Consider the following 12,999-nt stretch of genomic DNA (forward strand, 5'->3'; position numbering starts at 1 on the left):
ATGAACAAAATAAAGCTTTTAATAAACATATTGTTGATGCCATGATGAAATCTTTTGAAGAAAAGTTGGAATTAGAAGTTTCAATTCCAAGAAAGTTTCATGAGTGGAAACTTACTATAAAAGTCAAGATTAAAAATTATGAGTGTTTTGCTTTATGTGACTTGGGTGCTGGTGTTTCTACAATTCCGAAATATTTATGTGATGTGCTTGGTCTTACCGATATAGAAGAATGCTCTTTAAATTTGCACTTAGCGGATTCTACTATTAAAAAGCCTATGGGAAGAATTAATGATGTTCTTATTCTTGAAAATAGGAATTATGTGCCTATAGATTTTAGTGCTCTTGATATTGATTGCAATCCGTCTTGTCCAATTATTCTTGGTAGACCGTTTTTGCATACTATTGGTGTCGTGATTGACATGAAAGAAGGAATATTAAATTTCAATTCCCACTAAGGAAGCGAATGGAACACTTCCCTAGAACTAGAATTAGTCCACCATATGAATCAATCATGAGGGCATCTTATGGATCTAGAACTAAAGATGACAAAACTTAGATCCTACGTGTTATGCCTAGCTAGGGGCGTTAAACGATAGAGCTTGTTGGGAGGCAACCCAATGAATAAAATTTATTTTTGCTTTTTGTTTTCTGTTCTTGTGTGTTAGCACAATTATGCTATTGTTATGGTTGGGTTTTTTGTGTTTCAATTAGTGTTTTGTACCAAGCAAGGCCTTTGAGAAGACTTGGCTGAAAGTTTATTTGATCTTCCTGAAAAACAGAAACTTTTACACTCACGAGATTATTTGTCATTTTAACAGAAGAGTGCTTTTAAGTTGATTCTTTTCACAGAAGATTAATAGACAAATTCCTCACGTCCAACAATTTATGTAAGAATTTTTGGAGTTACAGAAGTATTCAAAATATTCAGATTGCTACAGAATGTTCTGTTTTTGACAGATTCTGTTTTCCTTGCGTTATGTGCTTGTTTTGATGATTCTATGGTTTTCATTGATGATTTTTTGCCATAGAAAACTTGGAATACAGTAGATATAATGCAAAAACAAAATAATAATAGGTATGCTACAGTACTTATAGTAGTGGTCTGGTTTCTTATACTAACGGATCTCACGAAGGTTTTGTTTGAGTTTTGTGTGATTCAAGTTTTCAAGTTTTGGGTTATCTTACGATGGATGAAGGAATAAGGATAGGCAAAAGGCTAAGCTTGGGGATGCCTGAGGCACCCCAAGATAATATTAAAAGAAGTAGCAAGAAACTAAGCTTGGGGATGCCCCCGAGTGGCATCCCCGCTTTCTTCTAACAACCATCGGTATTTTACTTGAAACTATATTTTTATTCGTCACATGATATGAGTTTTGCTTGGAGCGTCTTGTATTATATGAGTCTTTACTTGTTTTGCTTTGTGTTTTAAGTGTTGAATCCTTGTTTGACACACCCTTTTGAGAGAGCCAAAAATTATGCTATGCTTGCTCCTATGCTTCACTTAAATCTTTTAGAGCCATGGATTTGCTCTAGTACTTCACTTATATCTTTTCGAGCACGATGTGCTTTGTTAATTTTGAAGAAATGCTCTCATGCTTCACTTAGATTTATTTGGGAGTTAGTAAATTTTTAAGAAATTCTCTCTTGCTTCACTTAGATTATTTTGAGAGAAAGAAAAATTATGCTCATGATCTTCACTTATATTTGTTTGAGCTTATCAAAAGCAACATACGAAAATAGTCCCAAAGTGATAGATATCCAAGGAGGATATAATAAAAACTTTCATAAAGATCATTGGACAAAATAAACTTGATTCTTAGTAATGGTTTTGAGATATGACGATATGATATGTGAGTCATGTTGATGAGTAATTGTGCTTTAGTAAGAATATTGATGTTAAGGTTTGTGATTCCCTATGCAAGCACGAAAGTCAATAGTTATGCAATGAAATTTATATCCTACTTATGGTGCATTATTCGGTGTTACTTATGCTTAATGCTTGGGTACGAGATTTTCGCTTTTTGGTTGGTCGCTTCTCAATCTTTTTGCTAGCCTTCATTTTGCACTAAGTTTGATCGCTACTTGTGCATCCAAAACCCTTTAAACCAGTTTTGCCATATGAGGCCACTATACCTACCTATATGCGGTATTTCCATGTTGTTCTAAGAAAATTTGCATGTGCCATCTCTAATGTTCAAAATGAATTTCTCTTTTGTGCGCTCTACTACTCGCGAAGCGGTAAAGGGTAGCCAATATTTTCCATGCTAGATGTGTTATTATCACGATGAGTGTTTATTCATTTGTCATTGCACGAGAGTATGGCAAAGGTATTAGGGATGCCGAGTCCCAAAATGAATAATGAATTTACTTTATGTTGTCAAATAATATATTCCTTGGAAAGTGTTGGTATGGAGGGTACCCGTGGATACGGTTAGCCATGGAAAGTGAAAGTAATGGTGGAAAAAGTAATAAACTTTATTTTCCATTTGGGAACCTCCTATGATGTATCTAGCATGGAAAGTGTTGGGATGCTCCAAGTCATTTTCGTTGGTGGGAAAAGTATGCCTCTCAGAAATAATTTTTATCTCTCAGTTTAAGCTTTGATCTCTGACACCTCTACAAATCCCTACTTCCCTCCGCGAAGGGCCTTTCTTTTACTTATGCATTTTTTTATTTTGAATTTGAGTCTCCATCTTCTCTTATAAAGCACCAACTAAGGGGCACTATCATCGTATTTGAGCATTGGGCGTAGCTAATATTCGAGTGTGTTTCATGAATGGATCAATGATTGAGCATGATGGGCTAGGGATAACTTGCTTTAGTGTTGATATTCTGAAAGACATGGTTGCTTGTTGGTATGCTTGAGTATTAAAGTCTTCATGTCAAAACTAGACTATTGCTTTGAATCATATAAAAGTCCATATGTCCATGCTATAAAGAGAAAAAAATGTGATGAACATGTTAGGAAGCATTCCACATCAAAAATTCTGTTTTTATCATTTACCTACTCGAGGACGAGCAGGAATTAAGCTTGGGGATGCTGATACATCTCCAATGTATCTATAATTTTTTATTGTTCTATGCTGTTATATTATCATTTTTGGATGTTTTACAATCATTTTATATCATTTTTTGGTACTAACCTATTGACATAGTGCCCAATGCTAGTTGTTGTTTTCTGCATGTTTTTTACATCGCAGGAAATCAATATCAAACGGAGTCCAAACGCAACAAAACTTCTGGAGGATTTTTTTGGGCCAGAAAACATCCAGTGGGCCAAGGAAGCACCTCGAGGTGGCTCGAGGGGACCAGCACCCACCATGGCATGCCAGGAGGCCCAGGCGCGCCCTGGTGGGTTGTGCCCACCTCGGGTGCCCCCTCAACCGCCTCTTTGCTCTATAAATACCCCAATATTCCAGAAACCCTAGGGGAGTCGACGAAAATCAATTCCCGCCGCCGCAGAGTCCAGAACCACCAGATCCAATCTAGACACCATCATGGAGGGGTTCACCACTTCCATTGGTGCCTCTCCGATGATGCGTGAGTAGTTCTTTGTAGACCTACGGATCCGTAGTTAGTAGCTAGATGGCTTCCTCTCTCTCTCTTGATTATCAATACAATGGTCTCTTGGAGATCCATATGATGTAAGTCTTTTTGCGATTTGTTTGTTGGGATCCAATGAACTTTGAGTTTATGATCAGATCTATGTTTTTATCCATGAAAGTTATTTGAGTCTTCTTGATCTCTTATATGCATGATTGCTTATAGCTTCGTATTTCTTCTCCGATATTTGGGTTTTGTTTGGCCAATTTGATCTATTTATCTTGCAACAGGAAGAGGTGCTTTGTAGTGGGTTCGATCTTACAGTGCTTGATCCCAGTGACAGAAGGGAAACCGACACATATGTATCGTTGCTATTAAGGATAACAAGATGGGATCTATATCTCCGTAATAGATAAACGGATCCCGTCTACATCATGTCATCATTCTTATTGCATTACTTCGTTTTCTCATGAACTTAATACACTAGATGCATGCTGGATAGCGGTCGATGTGTGGAGTAATAGTTGTAGATGCAGGCAGGAGTCGGTCTACTAATCTTGGACGTGATGCATATATAATGATCATTGCCTGGATATTGTCATGATTATTTGAAGTTCTATCAATTGCCCAACAGTAATTGTTTTCCCACCGTTTGCTATTTTTCTCGAGAGAAGCCACTAGTGAAACCTACGGGCCCCCGGGTCTCTTTTCATCATATTTGCCTTTACGATCTATTTTCCCTTAAATTTATTTTCAGATCTATTAAACCAAAAATACAAAAATACCTTGTTGCAATTTATTTGTTCCGCGATATATTTATCCTATCTACCACTTTTACCTCACGTTATTTGCCTATCTTGAGGCGCCGTACCCGGCAGGGATTGACAACCCCTTTAACACGCTGGGTTGCGAGTATTTGTTATTTGTGTGCATGTGTTGTTTACGTGGTGTGAGGAGGTTCTCCTACTGGTTCAATAACCTTGGTCTCATCACTGAGGGAAATACCTACCGTCGCTATACTGCATCATCCCTTCCTATTTGGGAAAACTAGTAAGTGTGCACGTGCAACGCACGTATCATAATCTAACTCTTATAAAAACATTTATTTTGAATATAGTTTCTCTGTTAGCAAGTTATTTTTATCGAACCATTTAAATGTGTCTTATACGAAACAATATGATCGCACATGTAACATACAATCCGTGGGACCTGTGTTGTTTGCATCATTTTTTATGTCTCAATTTCTTAAATTATCATAATTTAAGTCCACTAAAATGACAGCTATCTTAGATTTACAATCTGTCGTATGAGCCAATAAAATAGAAACCAGAGTTAGCTTCGAAATAGTGGTACAACGTAGAATAAGTATAATGATAAGTGGCGAAAAATACATGTGTAGGAGTGTCAGAAAAAATATCTCATGTGAAGTACTCCATAAAACTTAACATCCATAGACTACACGATGACCTAACTTAAATATATTCAACAAAAAAATTATCAACTTTTATGGAGATTCATATAAAAAATTTTAAAATCATCAAACAAAAATGACAGTAACCAACGCTGATGATTTTTAGAAGATAAAAAGGATGGCAGGCATGCAGGGGAATCGGATAAAAAAGAATGGGTCTTTTTAGAAGATAATTTTTTTGATTTGGACAAGGCGCACAGTCACAAGCTCTCTCTGGTCAGTGCCTAATTTTATTTTAAAAAAACATTAGTTATCCTCCCCACCGCCCCCTCAGTCCCTCACATTTCTCTCCCCGTTCCCCATTCTCCCATGGTGGCCACACCCCTCACTCCACAGCCGGCCCTCTTCGTCACCAACGCCGGCGCTCCCTGGTCTGGCCGCCGCTCACCTTCGTCACCACTGTCGGTGCTTCATGGTCAGTCCGCGGCTCCCCTTCGCAGCAGCTGCTCTTCCTCCCCTTCATGTGGAATCGCTCGAGGAAGTGGCCGAGGAGGCCCTCGAGCTCGGCATGCTCGCGCCAGCGCTAGGCGCCGGCGGAGGTGGACGTGGAGGTGTGGCACTCGCACGCGCCTGCTCTACCCTGCACCTTCTCCGAATCCGTTCGCCGAAGTGCTCGAGAAGGCGCTTGAGGTCGGCATGCTCGCCGGCGACGCCGGGCCCCTCCCTCCTCCTGATGCCCTCTCCGTCGCCGCCTTGAGCCTCTCCACCCTCTCCCGTGCGGTCGTCTGGGTCCAGGTAAGTCCCTCTCTCCAACCCTGCCACCTGCTCCACGCCTCCACCCCGTCAATTTGGTTCTTCGCCAGGTGCATCGCCTCATTGAGAAATCACCATGAATGTTCCCAAGACTGTGTATAATTGTTCTGTTATAGGGCTTTTTTGCGGGGTTATAGGGCTTTATTATAAAAGCTGATTTAACTGACTATTATTCTGCTCTAGATTGCTGCACCTTCTGGTTGTGAGTGGATCCAAGAGTCAGCATGATACAGTATCTTTTCAAAAGATGATAGATTATCTTCATGAAAGAAAGGAAGTTGGAGAATTATCATTGAAGAGGAATTCAGTGTCATGTGTTTCTCAAGAGCTAAAATGGAACAAGAAGTGCAAAGCTGGCAATTCTTTTTGTAATACTATTAAGCTCATCATGGTGGTTACCATGAATGAGTGTCTGGTTTAATCTCTAGAAAGTGAGTTTTGTGTTACAATGTTGCCTTTCAAGACTGTTATATGAGAAATCTTCCGCTTAATTGGTGGCTATGTTGATGATAAGGCCCTTAATGGTTCAGATTTCCCGAGGGAGGAAAAGGAGGTGCTGAAAGGGGATGGGAGCAACAAGTATAAATCGAAGAGTATGTTTTGATTCTGAGTTGCATTGCACAGTATTTTCATTGTTCTAAGAAATTCATGGAATTGTATGGAACATTCCTTCATGTGATAGGCATATTTGTTTACTAAATCAAACTGCATAGTTCCAACAAACAGACATTCAAATGCACCATTTTACACTCTGAAAGTAGGAAGTGCAACTTCTTTAGTGTTTAGAATGGATCAGGTGTACTTCAAATCTTTTCAGTTCTAAATAATTATGCACATTCTCAATCATCATGTGTGCAAAAGGTGGGCTTATACAGATTTGTACAATTCATTGTAACATCATGGAGCTGAAACTAATTATGATTAATTTGGTCATTCTCTGATGTGTGATTACGTTAATGCAATTGGCACCTTTGTAATTCGCTAAGCTAAATTCAATATTTCAGGTGTTCTGCGACAACTCAAGTCACCTTCATAAATTCTGGAAGCCAACTGTTTTGACACCAGGCCAAGGAGATAGAGTGCATTATTTAGTCAGTTACAAAAATGCAGTAGCCAAAAACACTAACCATTTTCCACATAAAAAACCATTAACTACCGTTCCCTCTCCATTTGCCTCTTCAGATCCTTAGGGTCTACATCTATGATACATTCTAGTTAGTTTAGCATCTCACCAGTTATCTGAATAATACATAAGCATCCAGTACAAGGGCATTTTTACCTTGGTACATGGCATCTCATCAGTTATCTGAATAATAAATAAGCATGCAGTACAAGGGCACTTTTACCTTGGGACATGGCCAGGGGTGTATGTGGTCCATTTTTCCTGTCATTAAGAAGTGCTGTTGAAGCCTCTTTCTTCTCACGGGCTTCACGACGTCTTTTAAGAATATCATCTTTATTGCGTGCATAATACTCTTTTTTCCTCTGCCTCTTCAATTCTTCAAGGTATGTTATAAATACATACCGCAACTTAGCACATAAGCAACAGCAAAACAGTAGCGCAAAGTAGGAACTGGTTGATGATAGTTACCCAATGTCTGGTTGTTGCTTATATCCTGAAATGGGGTGCGCACCCCCGCACTATTGGGAGATGTCATACCTTCGCCTTCATGTGAATATTCATGCCATTAAATTTTGAGAAGCATGGAAACTGTGGAAACTAATCATGAACACCACCATCAGATGCAAACATAGTACACTGTCCTTTCTCTTGATATTGTGTTTCAGCAGAGTTCTACTTTGACATTAAAATCAATTTTGAATGGCAGATCCCCTTATTGGACCACATTAAGTTGTTGGCCCTGCTATTTAACGTCCATGGTGATGCTGATGATGATCTTGGCAGGGGTAATGCTTTGATTTCATAGACCTGTTGCTTTGATAGCTAGAGAACTAATTTCTCAAGAGGACTTGATTTAGTGTTCTTATGATATTTTTTAGCTGGCGCTGTTTTTTTTCATGGATTTTTTCTGTCCACTACATCATAAATCTGGTAATATAAAAGTAATATCTATTTTTGATTATGTAATGATCGACTGTTATCTTGCTTCTTACTCATGTATCTTCAGATTTATGTATCTGCCTGGGGTCTTGGCATGTCCTTGAGCACGCATCAGGTATCTATGTATCTGTTGGTATCTTAGTGCACTTTGTAGTTTTCAGAGTAGCACTATTTGGCACATGCTGACATGCCTATGAGTGTATATGTATGTGCATGTGTACTGGCCATAGGCCCGAGCTGAAACTAATTATGATTAATTTGCTCATTCTGTGATGTGCGCTTACATTAATACCATTGGCACCTTTGTAAATTCTATAAGCTAAATCCAATATTGTAGGTGTTCTGCGACAACTCAAGTCACCTTCGTAAATTCAGAAAGCCAAGGAGACAGGGTGCATGATTCAGTTAGTTACAAAATTGCAGTAGCCAAAACACTAACCATGTTCCACATAGAAAACCATTAATTACAGATATAAAACGAACGGCTTATAGCATTATGCTGTGCAACTGTTTGTTTTTTAGAACTCTATTCTGAAAATTCTAATCCTGTATAATGTTGCAATAGGTGAAAGGAAGAAGTTGAACCTGAAGAAGGGCAGGGAAGAATTATAGCTTTGTGTGGCCAGCTGGTTCAGGGGACGTGCAGGGCGGGCGCGGCTCCGCGGGTGCCGAGGCAGGCTCCTGGGTGGCTATCTCGCGGATGGGCCACACTGCAAGGGCAGGTTCGTGGGCGCCCGCTATCTCGCTGACGGATTACACGCTGTGAGCAGCAACAATCGGCGGTGGCGATCTTGCAGGGAGGCGACCGAGCGGTGCAGTGCCGCGAGGTATCGATGCGGGCAGGAGACGGGGTTGGTGGGAGGCACCCTGATCAAGGGCGAGGGAAGCTAATTTAGTTGAGTTTCCTTATTAGTTTGCGATCACAATTGCGTAATTGTAGGGGACGTGGGCTGGTACTTGGAATATTCCTCCGGTGGTGGAGTACGGTCAGTCATAGGAATTTGCTAAGTGCACACCGTAGAGGTATTAGATCAATGATGGCTGTTAGATTAGGACATGTGGGACTAATTGTGTGGTGTTGATTGGTTCGTATGTTTTGTGGTACTAATTTTTGGGTGCACATAAGAAAGTTCTTGTTTGATTGTTTAATAATAGTGGAGATGGAGATAATATCTATTTTTGATTATGTAATGACCGACTGTTATCTTGCTTCTTACTCATGTATCTTCAGATTTATGTATCTGCCTAGGGTCTTGGCATGTCCTTGAGCACGCATCAGGTATGTATGTATCTGTTGGTATCTTAGTGCACTTTGTAGTTTCAGAGTAGCACTCTATAATTTGGCACATGCTGACATGCCTATGAGTGTATATGTATGTGCATGTGCACTGGCCATAGGCCCGAGCTGAAACTAATTATGATTAATTTGCTCGTTCTATGATGTGCGCTTACATTAATACCATTGGCACCTTTGTAAATTCTATAAGCTAAATCCAATATTGTAGGTGTTCTGCGACAACTCAAGTCACCTTCGTAAATTCAGAAAGCCAAGGAGACAGGGTGCATGATTCAGTTAGTTACAAAATTGCAGTAGTCAAAACACTAACCATGTTCCACATAGAAAACCATTAATTACAGATATAAAACGAACGGCTTATAGCATTATGCTGTGCAACTGTTTGTTTTTTAGAACTCTATTCTGAAAATTCTAATCATGTATAATGTTGCAATAGGTGAAAGGAAGAAGTTGAACCTGAAGAAGGGCAGGGAAGAATTATAGCTTTGTGTGGCCGGCTGGTTCAGGGGACGTGCAGGGCGGGCGCGGCTCCGTGGGTGCCGAGGCAGGCTCCTGGGCAGTGGCTATCTTGCGGATGGGCCACACTGCAAGGGCAGGTTCGTGGGCGCCCGCTATCTCGCTGACGGATTACACGCTGTGAGCAGCAACAATCGGCGGTGGCGATCTTGCAGGGAGGCGACCGAGCGGTGCAGTGCAGCGAGGTATCGATGCGGGCAGGAGACAGGGTTGGTGGGAGGCACCCTAATCAAGGGCGAGGGAAGCTAATTTAGTTGAGTTTCCTTATTAGTTTGCGATCACAATTGCGTGTGTAGGGGACGTGGGCTGGTACTTGGAATATTCCTTCGGTGGTGGAGTACGGTCAGTCATAGGAATTTGCTAAGTGCACACCGTAGAGGTATTAGATCAATGATGGCTGTTAGATTAGGACATGTGGGACTAATTGTGTGGTGTTGATTGGTTCGTATGTTTTGTGGTACTAATTTTTGGGTGCACATAAGAAAGTTCTTGTTTGATTGTTTAATAGTAGTGGAGATACCGACGTAGTTCTAGTAGACATTAGTACTCATATGGAGCACAAAGATACTTCTCTCAGTCTTTCATAGGTTGCAGCTAAGCATCACAGCGTACCTAAGCTTAGAGAACCTACACCGCTCTTAATAGTATGTTGGTCCTAGGACTCAGATAAGAGATAGAAGAACGGTGAAAGGAATGCTACATCTTCACTTCGCTTTCAATCTTCTCGATTGCAGTCATTCTTCCTCGGACGAACCAAACGAATATTGCTTCACGTCAGCAATGATGTTAAGAGGTCAATTCCTTCGATACAATCTTCTCACTTTCACATCTTCTCAAAATGTAGCTCATCCTTCTATACTACGCAGATAATCTTCAATGTAGTTCTTCAAACTTCACACCGAATACAACATTCTCCTCTGGCTTGCATGGACTATTTATCTCTATGTGCACTAGCAAACAAATCAGTCCATACCTATTTCTGACAACAATCTTCAAAACACAAGGGGACAAACCATTTGCACCAACAGTATTGTATCTGCTTTATGTTTTCAAGGTTGAATATGTTGGTGTTGATACCGGAAATAGGTATCCAGATCATGACTAACATACTTAATTGTAGCTTTAGGGCATCTCCAACACTGACCCCCAAACCAGACATTGTATCTGTCCGCGTGCCAGTGGGGACCTGTTCGAACAATGATGCGAGAGTCGACCATCCAAAGCTGGCTGCAAATCTTCCGCCTCTATTTTTTAAGTACACAAGCTCAAAATAACCACATATCAAATCTTTGTTCTAACTTAAATATTACAATCCAACAAAGTTTTCAAATTAACATAGTTGAAATTTGAAATCAACAGGCACATATGTTCTAGTTGTCCCCTTTAATCACCCACAGGTGCTCAATCAAATCTTTCTTGAGTTGCTCAATGCCAAATGTTTTGGTCATTTGAATAAACTCATCAAACGTGGCTAGATTCTGATATGGAAGTTTGATAGGATCACTCATGTTCTCAAATTCAAGAGTTGCGGCAACATCTTCACACTCATCCTCCATGATCATGTTGTGCATGATCACACAAATTCCTTTATTTAGTAGGTCCACAAACAACTTCGAAATGGGTATGGAGCACTCCAAATGCCCTCTCCACATCCTTTCTAGCTGCTTATTGTCTTTCCACAAAGTAAGACCTTTTCTAACCAATTGGCTCATAGATGGTCTTCAAAAAGGTAGCCCAAGGAGGATAGATACCGTCAACAAGATAGTAGCCCATGTTGTATTCATGTCCATTAACAGTATAGTTCCAAGGAGGAGCTTTCCCTTCAGTCCGCCTAGCAAACAATGGAGACCACTACAATACATTGATCTCATTGTGAGAGTCGGGCATGCCAAAGAAAGTGTGCCAAATTCAGAGATCCTATGATGTAGCTTCTTCAAGAATGACAAATGGCTTCTTAACATGGCCCTGGTATTGCCCTTCTAGAGCATTTGGGCAGTCCTTCCATCTCCAATGCATGCAGTCAAGAGATCTGAGCAAACCTGACCACCCTCTTGCTTCGGACATTGCCAAGAGCCTCCCGGTGACTGCGATAGTTGGTTCTCTCAAGTACCGTGGTCCAAACAATGAGATCACGACAGTAGCAAATTTGACCATGGCGTCTCTGCATGTTCTCTCAGACATTTGTAGGTATTCGTCCGACGAATCTGCGATGGCGCCATATGCAAGAATCCGCAATGCGGCCGTGCACTTCTAATAACCAGAGAATCTAATCCTTCAAACGATATCCTTCTTCAAGATGAAATAGTCATCAAAGGACATGACGCCAAAGATGAAATGTTGCAGGTTTGCTATGCTAGGGATGTGTGGCGGTCGAACAGGCTGCGTGTCTGGATTCATCTCGTCGTTCTGAGCAACTTTCATGTACAAAGTATTTTCATTCAAGGTACGGTTTATTTTATATTGATTTCCAAAGTTTTATTACATTTTTGTAATTTACAGATTTAGTTTATTTCAAAAACAGGTTTACTGCATCAGCATGACATCAGCAGGATGTCAGCAGTCAACATGGTGTTTGACTGGTCAAACTGACATGCAGGACCCACTGTCATAGTCACAGTTTAATTAAAATAGGATTAAACGCTTAACCTAGATAATTAGGTCAAATTAAGCAAGGTTAATTAATTAAACTAATTATATTACAAATTAATTAATTAATTAATTCACTTTACTATTTCCTTTTATTTTCCATTTTCGTTTTTCTCTACTCTTTTCCTTTTATCCGATTTACAGGGGGAGGGCCCCACCTATAAGTGGCTCAGGCCACCTCCCTCCTATGCACGAACGCGCACAGAGGAGGGGCAGCGGCGGCCGGACCTAGCCCCGGCAAGGTCATGGTCAAGGCCGGAAACGGGGTAGGCAAAGCACGGCAGAGGGCGGCCGGAGCCGGCTAGTAGCAGAGGGTCGGCCACGGCGCAGAAGCGAGGCGGCACCAAGGCGGAGTGGGGGCCAGGGGCAGAATGGATGCGACCGCGGTCGCAGGTGAGGGCGTGATGCGGGCGAAGGTACGGCGAACAGGACCGTGGCGGGCATGGTGCGTGCGTGCGTTGGGCGCAGGGAGGGGAGGTCGCGCGAGGGAGAGGGTGGGAAGGGCGCGCGCTCACATCGGGTTCGTAGGGACTTGGCAACGGTGCGCGGGGAGCGACTCAGGGAGGAGGACGAGGATGTCCGGCGTGGGGAGGAGGCAGGCCGGCGATGGAGCGCTCTGGGACGTCGGCGTCGGGAGTGGTGGGGCGATGGCACGCGACGGGTCGGGGCGTTGGTTGCCCCGATCCAGATCCACTCGGGGCGGGGCCGGCC

The 12,999-nt window shown here is 41.6% G+C and overlaps 1 long non-coding RNA gene across 3 annotated transcripts; it reads left to right on the plus strand.

Annotated features, from left to right (window-relative positions):
- Window positions 1–5,284: 5,284 nt before the first annotated feature.
- Window positions 5,285–10,152, plus strand: LOC119323681. 3 transcript variants are annotated; one of them, XR_005156457.1, is made up of 5 exons: window positions 5,285–5,749; window positions 5,951–6,198; window positions 6,298–6,360; window positions 6,772–7,944; window positions 8,395–10,152. It is a non-coding gene; the product is annotated as an uncharacterized LOC119323681 (long non-coding RNA). The 3 variants fall into 3 exon arrangements; XR_005156456.1 differs by having other exon boundaries at window positions 6,772–7,675; window positions 7,897–10,152; XR_005156455.1 differs by having other exon boundaries at window positions 6,772–10,152.
- The last annotated feature ends 2,847 nt before the right edge of the window (window positions 10,153–12,999 follow it).

Source organism: Triticum dicoccoides, chromosome 6B (genome assembly GCF_002162155.2).
Source record: "Triticum dicoccoides isolate Atlit2015 ecotype Zavitan chromosome 6B, WEW_v2.0, whole genome shotgun sequence".
NCBI lineage: Eukaryota > Viridiplantae > Streptophyta > Magnoliopsida > Poales > Poaceae > Triticum > Triticum dicoccoides.